The sequence below is a fragment of the Eutrigla gurnardus genome (assembly GCF_963514095.1).
Source record: "Eutrigla gurnardus genome assembly, chromosome: 21".
NCBI classification, from domain to species: Eukaryota; Metazoa; Chordata; class Actinopteri; order Perciformes; family Triglidae; genus Eutrigla; species Eutrigla gurnardus.
Window position 1 is genome coordinate 13,794,100 of NC_139932.1, and position 18,307 is coordinate 13,812,406.

Here is an 18,307-nt window from a genome sequence, read left to right on the forward strand (position 1 = left end):
AATTAAGCAGCAGATTAACAGAGCCCGCAGACCACGGCTGCACGGTTCCACAGTGGGACGACCAGCGGGGAAGGCAGGAGACACAGCCCGGCAATAAAACACCACCATTAAACACAGCCAAGAGCCTGGAGTCGACTATGGAAGACGTAGGATTGATGGATGGATGATGGATGGATGGATGGACGCCTGACTTTTTTTTTTCTCTTTTTTTTTTTTTTTTTACCTGAAGGTGAGGAGTGCCAGAGAGCTTGACCAGAGAACAGAGTGCTTGCCTCTGCCACCGCCGAGGGTGTCTAGAAGCGACGGCCGCGAGTCGACTGGTGTCACCCCGTGGAGAGGCAACACTATCTGTGTCATCACTTCAGCCGTGTTTATGGGGGATGGCATCATAAACAAGCCAGCTCCCCCTCGCCAGCCGCCACCCAGCCCCCGCCCCAGTTCCCCCCCTGCTCCCGCTCCCTCTCTCCTCTCCCTCTCGCCACCTCACCACCACCACCACCGTGCCATTCATGCATACTTAAATCACCCTCGCCCCCATTAAAAAAAAGAAAGCCCAGACGCCTCTCCTGACAATTATTCTATCATTTCCAGTTGTCACCGGGGCAATTACCGACCGGGGCCCCCTGTGCGGGTCGGACATGCAGGCCCGATAGGAGAGGCTTGAGTTGGGGGAGAGAGGGAAAAGAGTGGGAGAGAGGGGACAGCGGAGGGAGTGTGTGTGTGTGTGTGTGTGTGTGCACGAGTGTGAATGGGGAGGGGGGGGTGCTAGTGTACAAAATGGAAATTTATGACAGAGACACGGAGGTTTCTTTCTCTCTCTACACTGGAAATAATTAGACCATCATTTCTTATGCCTGCCGCTGATGAAATATATCACAATTACTGGAAAACACTACTTATCATTTCATTCCCCCCCCCCCCCCTTTTTTATTGGAAATGAGAGACACGGCAATTATTAGTTAGATCTCTATTTTGCTGTCTTTTCATTTGGGGGGAATGACCTTGAAATGAGATTAGAGCTATTTATATTACTTTTTGCAAGTAAGGAAAAAATTTGTTTTTCTGTGCATTTGGGTGCAAATGCATGAGAGCATGTGTGTGTGTGTGTGTAGCTAGTGTGTGTGTGTGGGTGGGTCCTTGTGTGAACGAGGCAGCGTGCGAGTGTGTGAGGGGATCTTCACACGGGGAGTGCTGTGGCTCCTTGCAGGATGCTCGCCGGCTCTCCCCTCGCACCTCGGCTGCATGCTCGCCAGGCGGCTCGCGCTCTAATCGCACATCTGCTTCTCTCTCTCTCTCTCTCTCCTCTGCAAGTGCACACACACACACACACACACACACACACACAACCTGCCCGACCGGCTCTGTAGTCTGCTCTATGTGAGCGGCGAGACTAGAGGGGAACGGAGACGGAGGAACGGCAGGAGGACGCCGGTATGAGAGGTGCGTTCGCCGCGAAAAAAATAAAGGTATGTGTGTCTGTCTTTATTCTAACACAGTTCAGTGCTTTTCCTTTCAGCTCTGACTGTGTGCATGTCAAAGTGTGTGTGTGTGTGTGTGTGGATGTAAAAGCTCTGAATGGGATTAGTGAAGGGCTGAGCGGCAGTCGGTAGCCTCCACACTGTGCTCTGGCAGAGTGTATGGAGCTCTTAAAAACAATTAGCCACATCAAATCCATGCGTTACCAAATAACACGCGATCACAAAGCACTGCTACCACGACCACGAGCACACATCCAAACAAAGTCAGCAATAGAAGGAGAGAGTGACGGATAAAAAAATGACCTACCTTTAAAACAATGAGTGAGAAATCCACTCTCCCCGGTAAGAAGCATTTGAAGTAGTATTCTCAGAAGCCTGGAAGCATTATCAAAAAATAGGAGGAGAAGGGGGGAAAACGCCACTAGTAGAAATCAGAGCATCAGAAGTGGTGGAAAAAAACAAAAAAAACAACAAAAAAAAGTGAGGAGAAACTAGCTGACTGTCAAAGACATCACCAGAGAAGTATTTACAGCGGTATTTACAGTAGAGCGAGGGGAGAGCACCTCTGCCTGGTCACGTCTGAGAGACAGTTGCCGTTTCAGCGCTGCCTAATTAAAACAAGTCAGGCAGCCCCACTGGATTGTTTTGACGCCTGAGGACCAATAGTACACAAAAAAAACCAGTGGCTTGATCGGTGGGGTAGGGGGGCTGGTCGCGGGGAGCGGAGTGGAGGGGGCGGAGGGTGGCGAGAGTTGGCAAAGAAATGGTGAGGGGGGTGTAACTGTGTGTGTGTGTGTGTGTGTGTGTGTGTGTGTAGGGGGAGAGGAGGGGGGGTTCAGAAGAGGCGTTTTGTAGAGGAATCCGAGAGGGGAGGGAGACCACAAAGGTTCAGGACTGGGGGAGACCTCCACATGCCGAGTGCTCCCTCACTTTCTCTTAGACAAAATACTACCATAATGCTTTTTTTTGTGTGTCTTTTCCCCCCCAAATATGCCACCACCGACTGTCTACAATACGCCTTAAAACACATGTATTCACAACAACGTGAGGAGTCCATGGTGGGTTTTTTTTTATATTGTACTAAATAAAACAATAAAAAGTGAAACACACAAGCTGACAACCGTTTCACAGCTCCCCTCAGTTTGTCGGAGCTCGGTTTACCACTTGATAAAAAGGCAAGTGCGTCTGTTACAGATGTCTTACATGAGGATTCGGTTATTTGAACAAGTCTCTCCTAATGAATTAGTTCAGTATCTCTGGGACCGCAGAAAAAAAAAAAAAAAAAAAAACGCCCCGGCCCCGCCGCCTGCTAAAGAAGCCGACAAAAGCCGGAGCGAGCTGAATTAAGCCGGGCTGGGCTCAGATGTGCAGAATGTGATGTATCAACATGTTTCCCTCTACTGTAAACAATGCACAACAGGCAATGAGCTGGAACATTTAGGGCTAATGGTGTTTGCCAATCCTTTTGTCAATCCCCCCCCCCCCCCTCTCTCTCCTTTCCTTCTCTCTCTCCCTTGCATGCCACAGATGTTTTTCTTAGTCGCTCCAACAGACAGGAATCTACTGGCAAGAAGAAAGGCTCGGTCTTCCCCAGGAGAGAGGCGTACAAAGCCCTCAGTCTGCACACAGCAGATGCAGAAAGCCAGTCCATCTGCCACCAGCTCGCTCCGCCACATGGGCCTGAGAGATTTAATACAAGAGGGGACTTTTTTTTCCTCTCTTCCTCCCCTTTTTTACGTCTAAGTTTGAGTCAAAAACAAACATCTAAATATGGACACGCACACAAATCCAAAATTACATTTATAGTTACCCACTACTACACGTGCAGGCATGGAGGTTATGGAGAGTGCGAGAACTTTTTTTTTTTTTATGTTTTAAAGAGAGGCACCCGCGGCAACTATGACAGATTTATTTCGGAGGAAGACGTCGCCCCCTAACGCGGGGTAAAGACCACTTGAACTCGCGGGCTCTCAGCGGCGCGCTGGCATGATTTAAAAAGGCTCCCGGATAGCACATTATCTCCCGGGCTCCGCTGGAGCATATTTCAGCCGTGTGATATCATTATTTAGAGGCGAACGCAAGACCAAAAAGATGTAGCATTTTCATTAGTGTCAACTCTGTGAGCTCCGAGGCGGGGAGGGTAAACACTAAACAACCGTGGCAGAGGGAGAGAGACAGGGAGGGGAAGCAAAGAGAGAGAGAGGGGGGTGACAAGAGCGTTAAAAGCAAGCGGGAGAGGGGAAAAAACACGGGGAGAGGCAAAGGGGGCTAACATTAAACAACTGCTGTTAATTGCTCTAAGCATCCATATTACGGCAGTAATTTCTCCCATTTCTCTTTCAACGTTAAGGGCTCCAGGCTAGAAAGCTCCTTCAGCCGCTTTAATAAACTACTCAGTGTGCCTCGCTGGAAAAGACAAACAAGAGGCCCCTGGCCTCAGAAACATTCGCTTCACCAGAGGGGGGGATGCTATGCCTATTTCTACACATCTGTGACAACCGTGCGCCTCCTCCCTTCAGGTATTTACTCCCTATGTCTCTTCTTCTAGTGCTTTCCCCGCTGCCAAGGTCAACGGAGACGAACAGGCCCACCAGCGTCCTGATGTGGCAGCAGAACAGTGGAAGGAGAGGGGGAGAAAAGAGGAGGGAGATAGACATGTGTAGTGGGTCCAGTGGGGAGGGGGGTGAGGGTGGCAGCAGCTGGTTACCAACCCTGGCAGCAGCAGCAGTGGGGGGGAGCAGTGGGTCTAGCGATGCAGTGCGACGCCGTGACAACAACGGCGATGGATGTTGCCTCCCCGTCTCCCGGCACCGCTATCACTTTCACAGTTTACACACACACACACACACACTACCACTACCAACTATTAATTTTCAATTAAAGCCACCGTGAAGTGCATTGCCTCCGGGGCATTAGACAAAGTCAAGCGCTCATCCCTCGTCATTTTGTGCCGCCGACATTTTCAGTAGCGGCGAGCCGCCACGAGGTTTCGTCACAGGCGGCCCAGCCTTCAGCCAACGTGAATCACTCACTGATTAACCCTTTAAAAGCCACTAAAGCGCGTATGCTAATGGGAGAAATTAGTCAAATTTGGGAGAGGAGGAAAACCGCAGAGCGTGTGTTGAAATAAAAGCGTGAATGACCTTTTAAATAAACACAAGTGGGATGAGGACAGAAGACAAAGAGGACGACGCAGAGGAGACAAAGACTTGGCGGGCGGTGAGTGTTGTATTTATCGAAGCCCAAGTGCATCAATGATGTTCACTCTGCGTTGGGAGGTTATCCATTTGACTTCCCTCCTCCCTCATCCGTTCTCACAATTTAAGAGCTAGTCAGACGAAATGAAGTGATTTTTTAAAATATGCTCAACTGCCCCCTAACAACTCCCACACAGGGATAACCGCCGCTTCCAAAGAGCCAAAAAACACCACACGTATGAAATAGAGCACGCACATCAGCGCCATTCATTAGCTGTCACACTAATGTTTCACAAGCACAAATTCATGAGCCACTTAGTCCTGCCTACAAATACATAAATATAAAAAAAAAAGCCAAATAAGGCATAATGAGGTGGTAGGGCTCTTTGTATTTTGTTGTGTCCCGGGAAATGTTGATCACATGATACGTTGCTTATGGCCAGAGAGCGGAGACCATTTAGGACCAGTGATTATATAAGTGGTTGGAAGGCAGCACCATTTTAATATACTGTACTTAAGCACCGGGGTATCCATGGCAACTTGCGTTGCAGCGTGCATTCAGAAAACCCCTAATGAAATGCCTATTAAGTGGCTGATAATGACAGTGTCCGAATATATTTGCATATCACTGCAAAAACTGAGAGAGCAGTGGATGAAGGTAAAGAGAGGCCTGATTGCTTGCAATCACAATAATAAATATGGTCCATTTCCATTTTGTTTGTTGTTTGAAAAACGGGAGGAAATACACAATTTCTAAAGCCTTTGTGAAACGGTCTACAAAACAACCGTTATTCATATTTCTTTTAACGAAACTTAGACAAGGAAAAAAAAAAAATGGAGTGTGAATTGAGGCCTCATAGCCCTCCTCTGGGAGTCTCCACATGTGACTTCCATTTGCGACTTTGGCTGAGTGCCCAACAGGACATCCCTGAGAGAGTGTTTGCTTGACTCAATATCAACAGCCCGAGTAAGAAGCCGGAGGGAGGGGGTAAGAGAGGGGGGAACGCTCTGGCCAAGCCTGGCCTCGGGTTCCTATTGAAAATAAACCAGGCTGTACATTCACCGGGCCCAGCAATATCAACACGCGCTGCGAGAAGCCACGTATAGCACTCAGCGGCGTTCTGCTGGTGCCTCTCCAAGGCTTAATGATACCTGCACCTCCCCTCCAGCTGCTTCTGCAGACGTCCGCCGCTCCACACAGACAGCAGGCGGCCGGGAATTAAAGTATACATTACAGCAGAAAAATAAAAAAAAGAGATCGAAATGACAGAAGTCAGACAGTTCAAGCTGACCGGGGCCTCTTGAAACGAAGGAGCTGGTAGACTAGCGACAGACACTCCAGGTTAAATTGGCCCTCCTGTGCCGCCTCTTATTTTCCCACCACCACAGCTGCCTCCAATGCCCTACCTCGCTTCCTAAAAAAAAAAGAGGCTTTTCTTCAAAAGCGTATTTGAATTAAATGAGTTGCTGAAATCAAAGGCTCGGCTCAGTAAATTTAAACAAGCAAGTGCGGCTCACAGCAGTTTACCTGTTATACAGCAGATTAGAATTAGATGAAAGAGCGGAGCATGGCAGACAACTTCCCCTTTTCACAGTAGAAGATATTATCATATAGCAAAGGCGCTTAGAGTTTAAATTAGATTCCTCCTCAGAAAAAAAAATGCTACCGAGTTGTTGTTTTTTAATGTTCCTGGCCACTGAGATGTCACAGAGATGAAGGAACAAAAAAAAAGAAAAGTGAAATACAACCGTGATTTCACACATACAGATGTCTGTTAGAAATGAATCTGAAACCCATTTATGACAGTGATCTGTAGTGTCTGAGGATCCCCAAGCTCCGGCTCTGCCAAAGAGATTATCATTCCCAGAACCACGGCGACACACTTGAATGGCAGCACGACAAGCTCCACTGGCAGTCAAAGGAGCACAACACCTGTATATGCTATGCAACAAGCGCTATCAAAAAAAGCCAGAGAAATCCCGCCAACGCGCTTGCACATAGCAATGACAAATACGTCCGTGCGGGACGACAGAAAACATTAAATACCCGGTAAGAATTTGATAATGGGGAAAGTTCGGGGAAATCGTCTCCAGGAGCTACTGAGGCATGGAGCGTTGGGGCTGGAGAGTGGACCTCTGATTACCTCGGCCTTCTGACTTACTGCTGACACAGCGGCTACCCACTCATGACTAAAACACCATTCAACTAGACACCAATAGCACCTAAAAAAAGCCCCCGAATTAATCCAGGAAAAACGGCATGCCCGCAAAGAATAATAAACTCATTATATGGAAATTTCAAACTCTTCTATTCTCCACACCGCGGCTAATTCAAACCTAATTTTTACTAGCCACTAATTTGAGGGGCGAAAGGCGGGGGATAGGAATTACATCTGGAGGTAATTCATCTTGTGGAACTGAGCCCAATGGAGGCTACGATACACACACACACACACCAAAAAAAAAAAGACGAACAAGACATAGGGAAGGAACTATTTAGGTGAGCGGGACTTCCGGAGCACCGAAACGACACTTTCACAAAGAAATGTTTTCTTTGTGCCGTCACCAGACAGGATGTAGGTGTAGAGGGACCGACTCAGACGCTGATAAACGGGACAGAGAGGGGGGGAAAGGTTTCCAGGAAATGTGGGACTCCTAATAGGATTTGAGCTCCTCCAAGACAGCTGTTTCTGGATTTGGTAAACAGCCAAAGATGTGGAGTTTCAAGGAATGGTGCGGGGTGGGGGGTTCATTCTGACTCTAAAGTTGGGTGCTGTGCCCTCTCTAGAAGTCTCAGAGTTTATGAGGGAACCCCCTCCTCCCTCAAGTGACCAGCTACATCTGGGCTGCCTAAGTGGGCTGCCTAATAAATGGCACACTTTTCCAATGAGCGGCAGTTTCAAAGCAGCGAGTAAAGGGTATCCAGCTGTATCAATTCCACTGTATGGATGCAAACTTAACAGTTATTTGCGAGGAAGTATTTGTGAGGACTAAAAAAGCCCGTTTGAAAGATTCTTTTTCTTGATAGCGCCGAAGGAAGTCGCGCTGATCACATTTTTTGGGGGGAATTAAATATAAAGTTTGGCTCCTAACAATCGGGGCACAGTGGGGGGAAAAAAAGCCCTGCAGGAGGACATTAACATTTGATAGAGAAACTTGCCTTAGTCCATACCCACATTCGAACACCCCGCTCTCCGCTTCCCATCCGCTGCCACCCCTCCGACGCTAAATGTGTTTTCCAAATGAAAATAAACGGAGTCCGACTGGTTTGAGGCAGTCATACTCTGGAATATGAGATCAAATAAAGGCTTCTGTGGTGGCTGAAAGGAGAAATGAAATGGCTTCTGAGGGGAGATGTACCGAGTAATAAAATTACTCCTTTATATCTTCCTAAACAGCGCGTGTTCCCCTGGAGTGGGGCGAGGGCTTCACTTTGGTCAAAGACAAGTATGCAAGTGGCAATTTTTCCTTCAGGGGAAGATTCGCCGATACACTTCTTCCAGACTCGGCGCGTTGCAATTTTCTTGAAAACGAGAAACTATTTCGGCAACAAGTTAAGCGGAACTTTGGAAGTTTCACTTTGATGATGTGCCGGCACACGCCGTCATTGAAAGGTATGTTCCATTAAATTGGAACAGCAAGATGATTCACAAGCCCGCCGCTTTTCAATGAGTTCAAACTGGGCTGAAAATGTTCGGCTGAACGGTCGTATTTTCCTGCTAAAACATATAGTTGACTCGGAGCTGACCATGATGTCACTACTTGAAATTGGTTAGCTATTGCCGTTATAGAAGCACCATTCCATTTGGCATTGGGGGGAAATTTACGACAAAAGCATGAATCCAACTACTTAAAATCATGCAATTGATTTGTATTCTTAAAAAGCTGGCCACAATAATATTCAGATGGACTTTTTGCGCTACGGCAGAAGGGCTATATTAGAGGAAATTTGCAATTGGAGAGAATACATTATAATTCATTATACAGTAGCTATTAAACCTTCAGTAAAAAATGCTTTAGTACAAGGATTGAGCCACTTATCATACCTACTCACTACCTTTAAAAGCTGCCCATGTTCACTACGCTGAGTGGCAAAAAAGCAATCGCTGATGACTTTGAAAATAGGACTGGATGTACAATTTATCAAAACAGAAAAAGGCTGGCGGGCATTTCAGAGAATCGAGAGTTATAACTGTTTGTTCAAAAATCACGGGAGAAAGGAAGACGGCAATTTATGGACTTAAAAAGAAAATAAATTCACATGACACCATTTTGAAAAAGTCATCGACAGAGTGGTTTGGGTTTTACCGTCCAAAGACAGCTTTAAGATATTGAAATAAGTGAAATATCCACAGGGTGTTGCATGGATGACAGCCTTTTATAAAAACATTTTTTGTTAAATCTCTACTTTTCCAACACTATGTTTTTAGGCGTTCTCTTAATGGAGGTTCATTTCAGAAAAGTACAATAAAATAAATATATAAACGACTCACAGATTCACAAGTTTCCCTGCTTTCCGTTTGTTTTATACAGTCTTGGCATGTAATTAAGTGGTTTTCACCAGGTTGACGATACTTGTGATGTGACTTGAAATTAATGTTGCGTCGCGAACAAAACACAGAAGTTTATTCTCAGCGACAACCTGCGAGACGGTTGTGTACAAACACATACAAGCAGGGAGCAGACTCATTACACATCTCACAACACCGGGCCCCGAAAATAGTGTGCGGAGCGCGCGTCAGCCGCTTGAAACACTTGTCAAGCTATCATCTTGGACGATTTTTTAATTTACGCAATGGCACCCAATTATACTCGGAGGCAGCGTTTTTCTGCACTTTGCGAACTTGGGAAACATCATTAACTTTCTCTCTGTGTTGCCTTTTTTCGCCCCTGTCGAAGCCTGTTGCCGTCTATCCGGAGAAGACGGATGGCAAAGGGGATGTTTCTGACAGCTTAAAAGTACCCATCAGCTGCCTGCGAGACGTCTCCCTGCACATCCAACCCCCCGAAACCTCCCCCAAACAAACAGCGGGCTCCACTTCAAATACATAGCAGGACTATTAGGTAATCGTCTCCTTTGTTCACTCTCGCTGAGCCTTGGTGACTAACCTCAATCTCTCCCTGTTCCACCTCCTGCCTTCAAGCTGACAACACTTGATGCTGCCAGGACTATGGGAGTGCACCGTGATGGACGGCGAGGGAAACGATCAGGAAATATGCACTGTCTTGTGTATTCAAATTAGTTTGTTGTGTTACGGTGACAGCACCGGTTTGGTTTTAAAAGTGAGCAGGAGGGGGGGGGGGGGGGGGGGGAGGGCGGCAGCACAAGGGCTCTTTGTTTTGCGGACGGGACAAATCTGAGGTTTCCTTTTGGATATTCAATATCCTGCAAGGTACAAAACAGAGTTACAGTAGTCTAGTGTCTGGGTTTTTTTTTTTTTTTTTGAGGGGGGGGGCAGGCTTGCTACGTGTGTCTGTGAATTGTTGCATGCTTCTTAGTCAATTGCTGTGTGCCTCGCGTGAGTCGCTTCCAACAAAGCCTGGGAAATCAATCAATCTGAGGAGAAATACCTCTAATGCCAGATGTGGCACTTGAAGAAAAGAAAAAGAGAAAAAAAAAAAAAACTTAAAAAGCCTTGCTTGTGTTAGGGACTCTAAGGGTCCCAACAGTTTAAAAGCCATGTTGAAAAGAAATATTTATTACAAATGAATCAAGCTGTCAAAAATGCTACCTACTGCACTTTGAATTCCTCGCTTGTTATTTTAGGTGGCTTCTCTTAGCCGTAGCATGTCAAACCTGTAAAACGTCTCACTCTGAAATATATCTGCGCTATTTACTCCGCGAGTTGCCTAGGAGAATGAAAGACAAATGTTTCATTAGCAGGTGACTTTTTTTTCTGCTTTTCTGTGTGCGTTTCTTTTACGAGACTTCAGTAGTTCCGCTCCTTGACACATCTACGCAAACGCTTGCTATAGGGAGCTGAACTTTTCACACCTTTCAAAGCCACAAAATTGGATGGTTTTGTGGTTGTGCAGCTGCCGCTCCGCGCTAATGCAAGGCGGTGTCATATGAAAAATATTCCTCTCCCCAAACCACAGGGCTGGTCATTAATGAAACACAGGCCGCGCAGTGAGGTCATACAGAGTCTAGATTTCAGCAGCCACACTTAAAAACCGCTCAGAGAGAATAGAGAAACATGAACACAAATCAGATTCCAGCTCCAAGGACGGGGAAAATAAATAAATAGAGAAAAAGGCACTGGCCCCTCTCACATTTTCCCCCAGCGCTCTACAAACAACCGTCAACTGCAGCTCAGAAACAGCTCACAATGAGCGCAGACTAAACAATCTGGTCCCGGCCAAGGAAAATGCTAAGCAACTCTGCACACAGGATGTCTCACCCTAATTGCCAACTATCAAATCTCACAATGGAATCTATCCATTTGGCAAAATCTTCACAGCAAACTTGGCAATATTACTTTTTGCTTTTAAAAGTGTCAACTTTTTTTGTGATGAGAAGACAGGACAAAAAAAATAAAGATGGAGGAACACAGAATTTCATTTCGATCTTGGGCTATGTGGGGTTTATTGGGCTTACAGGAAAACTAGCAATAACGTGTGCTGAGAGGAAGAAGAAAAAACACTTTGATTAGCTCAAAAGGTGCTAGGGGTCTTGTAAACGAGCGATTAAAATCCTCAGCATTAAGATAAACAGACTAAATAGGTCCCTGAAGACGTGCTCACTCAGGAAGGAGAGGGAGCAAAGTCGGCGAGGGGGACTGACAGACGGTGTTCTTGAGGTGGGCATGGGAGCGTAACTGGAGCCTTGGGACTGGTATAAGAAGCCGGGTTACCAGGAGGGAGCGGGCTTTAAACAGGAAACTAATGGACAGTCTCCACCATCCACCATGTGGCATTGTATTTCCCAGCCAGTCAAAGCCATGCTCGCAGAGACCCCATGACTTCAAACAGCCAAAATAGCAGCACATTCATGAAACAGAACAGAACTACTGGGAATTAAAGAAGGCAGGAAAAAAAAAAAAAATGCACACACACAAAAAAAAAAGGTAGCAGGCCTCGACAGCAGATGGTAAAATTAACATTTCAACAGTTCCTTCCTTTCATGTAGGTCTCGGCAGAACTTTTCCTTTTTTGAAAAAAAAAAAAAAAAGTAACTGGGGCTTGGGTTTTGGTAAGATACTGTGGTGTATAAGGCATCTGGAAAAAGGGGAAGAGGAATATTGGCTTATTGCTCCTGATGGTCCACCTCAATGAAAAATTAAATAGGTCTGTTTTGCAGGTTTCCCCTCTCTGGAGTGCCCTAAGCTGTGTTATGGAAACATCATCTTGGTAATTTATACGCCAAAGAACACCTGGTGATGAAAGAAAATAAACTATTCCTCCCTTTCTTTCTCCATTTAAAACCCAACACTTTGGGTTTTGTGGTCGTCTCCCTTTGATGTTTTTTTTCTTTCCCTCCACCATTTTTAACGTCCATCCGTTTGGCTTATTTTGCAAGAAGTTGGCATCTATTGTAGTGTTAAGTCGTTGCACAAAATGCTTGTCAGATTTAATTTTGAAGTCTTGATATACACTTCAAAAAGGTGCTGTAGAGATGTTATCGTGGAGAGGCTGAGGCATCTCTAATAAAGACCCAAACAATAGACAGCCTCTCTCATTTCCAACCCTGTCCAATGGAGCGTCTCAGTAGTACCCATTAATTTGGACACAGTTCTGGCTAAATTACATGTGTTCCACCTCTGTGACATTTTAAATGCAATTAAAAGCTGGTTATGGAAGTGTGCGCGGACTTCCCTGTGATGAAGGGAAATCACCGACGTGATTAACATGCAAACGAGCTCACGCTGGCAGACTAGATTGGGGTTTGAAAACCTCAATTACTTTTGTGTGATTATCTATTTACCAGTACACAGATTTCCATTTCTCATCTCCAGCCGAGTTCCCCATGCACGAGCCTCAATTATACGCGGCGCACCTTTTATTTATGACGCGTGCGCGGCGCTGAAACGCAAGCTGTGGTTATTTTTCACCGTGATGTATTGCGTCTTTAAAGGCTGCTCATGAGGCTGGGCCACCAGACCAACACTTCCTAATGCTAAACCATTTGCTTTGTGAGCACTTAATATGATCTTGACCCCCACCACCCAACACACCCCCCAATCCATCCATCCAACCTCTATTTAAACTCTGTTTAATCCCCCTCCCTCCCTGTTAGACAGCGGGGAGAGTAATGGACAAAGGCCAACCATTTTTCCCTTTCAACTGGATTTTATGCGTTCATACTTTGTATTTATTTCTACAATCTAACACGACCAAAAAATTTGAGCCCTTTAAACTGCATGAATTAGTGTGTGTGTGTGTGTGTGTTGGGTGGGGGGGTCCAACTATATCAAGTGGTAGTTGAGAGGAAGGTGTGGGATTGAAATGAACTACAGAAACACTCCAGGCTTTAGAGTTTGTATCCTCATCTTGTTGATGGAATTATTAAAGCATCGCCCGGCAGCGCAGGAGGAATGCAATTTAATTAACTCAAACTGCTGAATTTTTTTTTGTGTTATTGTTAAAAACGTACATTAAAATATACATTACATTTTCCAAGCAGGGAAGAATTAAGACACAGAATGAAACCCTCCAACTTTTTCTTTTTCCTTTTTTAAAAGAAAATATTCCAAAACACACAAAAGATTAATGAACTCCAGTTGAAGTAACTGTGCCAGTGTGTACTTTTTTTATTTTTTATCTGAAGCGTAATGATTTTTTAAAAATCGTATAGTGCGTGATCTTATTGTTTGTCGGGGGTTCCTGCGTGCTTCTCGGAGCCCAGGGACAAGGGGAGGAGAGGAAGACACATATCTGTGGCACAGCCAGGCTTTTTCACATTGTGCCCAGCATACATAAAACATGCCCTGTTGCTTCAGCTGGAGCAAAAAGGAAAACAGTGCCATCAAGTGAAATTTCTGAGGATTCCTCAAACACATCTATCACCTTATCAATCTAAAGAAAGGAGACTTCTTCTGTAAACTTAGTCTTTTTTTCTTGACAAATACATCATGAGTCCAACCCTTATTATACATACCTTTTTTTTTATCCTGTTCTGCATATTTATATCATGGATGACAACATTAGAAACAAGAGCACCTCCCACTCAAGTAACGATAAGACAAGAAATGAAAATGATGCTGATACTTCCTGTTGGAGGTACCTCAGGAACAAAGGGAATCATTCTTATTATATGAACTTGGCTACTAGCATGAGGTTGCTGGAGTAGGAGGGGGGAGAAAATAAAGCAGTGGATACGGGATATTGAGGGGAGAAACTGGTGGTGACGGCTGGAATCATGAGTGAGGGAGAATAAAAGAGACGGAGAGGGGTAGAGCTTAGATAATAGCAGATAATGGACAATTAACTCGGGCTAGTAGTGCCGGCTGCAGTGAACAGCAGCTCGTGGTGCTGCAAGTCCCCGATCACCACTCAGCCATACTCGCTTTGGGAATACGGGGCGATATCAAGCTGCAGGCTACTGAGGCCTTGGAGGTGTACACGCCGCATTAGCAATCTCCACAATGCCTTCAAACAATGCTTGATACCAACAGTGTCCCGAAGTGCAAACGCAAGCAAGTCTGCCGGTGGGATGTCTGCCGTGCCATAACCTTGTCCATTGTTCATGTCCTTTCACCGTCAAAATAAACCCAGGAGCCGCAAATCCATTAAAAAAAAAACACACATACTGCCATTCTTGGGTGCAGACATATAGCATTAGCATAATTAAACCTATATAAAAGCTAATTGCATAAATAAATGAGCGGTGCATCACACAAACAATGCATGTGTTCATATCGGGGGCCTCAGAAGTGTTTTAACTGCCCCCCACCCCCCTCCAAGCTCCATCTAAATCTATTGATCTGTGAAACACAGGGACCCAAGGGAGGCAATTCACTTAATATCATACATCTAATGATGAGATGAATAACGATTATACCATTTGGTAATTAAACGTCTTACAAACCATTTAACTGTCTGTGCGTCAGCAGGGGTCGCTGGAGGTCGCTACGATTGTTTTTCACGAAGGCAGGGAGGGAGGGGGGGAGGGGGGGTAGAAAACAGTGCATGACACAATGGTGAAAACACACTAATGACTGTTAGCAGCTATGGCACTAATACCTAATGCTGTCAAGACTTTGAAGGGAAAACAATTTGGAGAGAGCAAAGGAAAAAACGTTGGAAAATAAAGACAAACATCTTAGCATCCCTGGATTTTTTTTTCTTCTCTCTCTTCGCCTTTTATATATTTAGAAATCTCATTAGCTCGCTTGTGCGTCGTTTCACAATAAGAGATAAGTGAGTGAGGAGAAATAAGCCCGTATTTGTTGGTGAGCTGTAAATACGTGACAAGTGTGATGTGAAAGAAGAGGGGGGGGAGCTACGTACACCTTCACTCTTTGCAAGAATGTGTCTGATCCGAACACTCTGAGAGCCAATTTACTGTCAACATCCACAACGCTAATCCCTACTTACAGGCAATAATTACCCAACATGGCTTCTTTTACCCAACAGGGCTTATTTTTTAACGGTAATGTATACAGTAAGACGGGGAAGTCAGGTGAGAAACTACCTTATGAAACGCGATCACTTTTTTGCCGACCTAGCCGAACCCTTCCATCCCATCCTCCGACAATACCTTCCCTTTGTAGCCGGGGCCTCGCACATTCACGCGGCATTAACCGACAGAGGGATGCGTGTCATGCTCGTGGCTCCTTATTGAATGATAGCTAGTAAACATTGTCATTCCGAAGAGAGACCGGATTAAAGCCCGCATGGCCCATTGAGGGGGGAACAGTACGTGGAAAGAGAACCGGAACAATGGCTAAATGGAGGGACGGTATCACAAGGGTCCAATGTCTGCCGCGATGAATATGTGGGAGATTATAACCCATTCCATCATTTCCATAATGTAAAAACTCTCTTTCTTCTGCAGCCGGCCGACTATTCACTAAATAAATGAGAAAACTATCGCCCGCGCAGAAATGTTTGACAAAAGGTAGAAGGGAGGGGAGAGCGAGTTCTGAATGACCCCCGTGCCTTTGACAATGCAGACGCTGTCCGGACACATTCGGAAGCAACGGAGTGAGTAAGACCTGGTAGAGTATTTATCACCGGGCACAATGCAAATGTATTACCATGTCACCTATACCACTTTACGGCACAGAATGGGACCGCGGGCGAACACAAGGGAGATCTATATAATACCGAGGTGGAAATATGAATATGTGTGTGGCTTTACCGCTCCAACCTGAGGCCTCATTCAGCGGACCCTGGTTTAAAAAGCCACAAAGAGTCCGCCCTTGCATTTCACCAATGTGCTAACTAGCCTAGCTAATGAGTATTTCCAACAAAAAAAAGAGAATTTGAATTGGACGGACCGAAAAGAGACGAAAGAGAACGTGGATGAAAGGAGTCGAAATGACTGACGCCATCTTTGGCCGTGGGTAAGTTAATAACTTTTCTTTAAAGGACTTTGTGAACATCTGTGAAAGCTATCTGGTTAAGTACGGCTTCCGGGAAATTCACGAAGCAGAAGAAGAAAAAAAAAAAGATGTTTGCATTATAAAGTCGTAGTGTACCGACGGTGTGCTACGGACTGACTATATAAGCGGTCAGGAAACCTGAATCCAACTGTTACTTTTCGAGAGGGCTCCTCAAAAAACATTAAACATGTGAAATTCCTGAGCCATAAAAAATATCTACCCACCCTCTTGCTCCGCTCGCACCTCCACATCACTGACACCTTTCCAGCCAGTCGCATGATGGGTGTGTGTGCCTGTTTATGTGTGTGTGTGTGAAAGAGAGAAAGCCTCTGTGCAAGGCAACGTGTGTGTGTGTGTGTTTGTGTGTGTGTGTGTGTCATCTGCCCGATCACTGCAGTCTATTCCAGAGATTTCTCCCATGGTAACCTAGTTTATTTACTTTATCTACAATATAATGCTTCAGTGAACATTAGCAACTATGAGACACAAGTTTCAATCAGCCGTCTAGCAGCGGTGTGTGTGTGTGTGTGTGTGTGTGGGTGTGTGCATGCTCATGCTTGTGCTCAGCCAGGTGCGGAGAAGAGATGAACACCGCCGCCAAAGAGATGGCTTTAAACCCGAGCGCTGACAAAGAGGTCCCAAAATAATACAAAATAAAAACGGACAGCAGGGACAGCAGGAAAAAAAAGAAAGGAAAATAAAAAGAAAGAAAGAAAGAAAGAAAGAAAGTCAGAAAAAAATAGGGAATAGGGGAAGAGGTGGGAGAAAGGTGGTGGTGTTTTTTTTTAAAAGACAGAAGCTAAATAAAAGGTGATATTGTGCTAAGAAACGAGGAAGACGGACAAAGGGAATGATAGAAATAGACACTAACAAAGTGGAAGAGAAAGCATGGGAGAGAGACTAAAGGAGAGAGGAAGGGAGACAAGGTGCTCTCCCTGGGTAGCGGGGAGCAGGTCTTGTCCAATAAACACAGGTGAGCAGCTCGACAGGCCAGGACCACCGGGCTGACTGACAGCTGAGAGCTCTCACTGACCGCCGGCTTTATGTTACATGACATGAGGAGTGCAACCCGACTGACAGAGAGAAACCTGCCTGCTCCTCTCAGACTGTGGGAGGGTGACGGGTCGGAGGGAAAGCGATCGCACACACACACACACACACACACACGGCTGTTTGAGGCGGCGTCCGCGCACATACGGATGCAAAAAGTTGGAAAAAATATCCACGCCACGCCGTGTCCCTTCACAGGTGAGCAGGGAGGAAACACCCCGGCGCTTCCAGTTACTTAGTGGGAGAAAGTGAGGAGTTGTTGGGTGGGTGGGTGTGTGGGGGAGAGTGTATGCTGTGTGCCGACTGAATCTTTTCCACATGACGGGCCTCGGGCTGTTTTTGTCAACTGCACTCTTGAGCAGCGAGGAGTCAGGTAGTGTGACCACATGATTGCCCATGAGGCACTGTGGTGAGAGAGGGAGAAATGGGGAGGGAGGGAGAGAGAGGGATCGGGGGCTGGGGGGACAGGACCGATGCGGCGCGCATGATGAGGTGTAATCACAAACCCCATTCAGAGTGCAGTGGAGTTTGTCAACATACACACATTCACATTCCACTGTCTGTCAACTCCGTGACCCAAATCGAGCATGCTGTGTGTATTTTTACACACACAAACACACACACACACTGATGCCTGCTGCCCATTCCGTCTCCAACCAGGTAGGAACAGTTGCACTTGTGCTGTCTGGGCTTGTGGTTTTTGCGGTGAGGAAGTCGGATTCCGAGCTGTATCCCCTTCGCAGCCGCGATCAAGTGATCATCGCGAACAAAGGACTTGGCTCGTTGCCTCCGGAGTAAAAGCTTTTTCAGTGGCTGTGACCATGTGGTTGGAGTTGAAACTTTAACATTAGAAAAAAGACAGTGAAAGAGTGAGGTACAGCAGATGAGGTCACGACGTCATTTAAGATAATAATCATGTGTCGTTTTCATAATAAAATATTTCATTGACAGACCGTAATCAAGGAATGTGTTCCGAGTGGAGCCGTTTTGAACGCTGTTGTCATTCCATTTAAAATCAATCAACTTCTGTTTACAC

At 45.8% G+C, this 18,307-nt stretch overlaps 1 protein-coding gene across 4 annotated transcripts in view; it reads right to left on the reverse strand.

Annotated features, from left to right (window-relative positions):
* Window positions 1-18,307, reverse strand: part of foxp2 (forkhead box P2) — a 95,070-nt gene that overhangs the window by 63,881 nt on the left and 12,882 nt on the right. Inside the window, exon 1 of one of the 4 annotated variants that reach the window (XM_084038421.1) lies at window positions 1,786-1,931. The exons of 2 other annotated variants lie outside the window; for them this stretch is intronic. The gene's annotated coding sequence lies outside the window, so the exon portion shown is untranslated. Of the gene's footprint in view, window positions 1-1,785; window positions 1,932-18,307 lie in introns of those variants that run through there. One more of the 4 variants, XM_084038423.1, reaches the window with a different exon arrangement.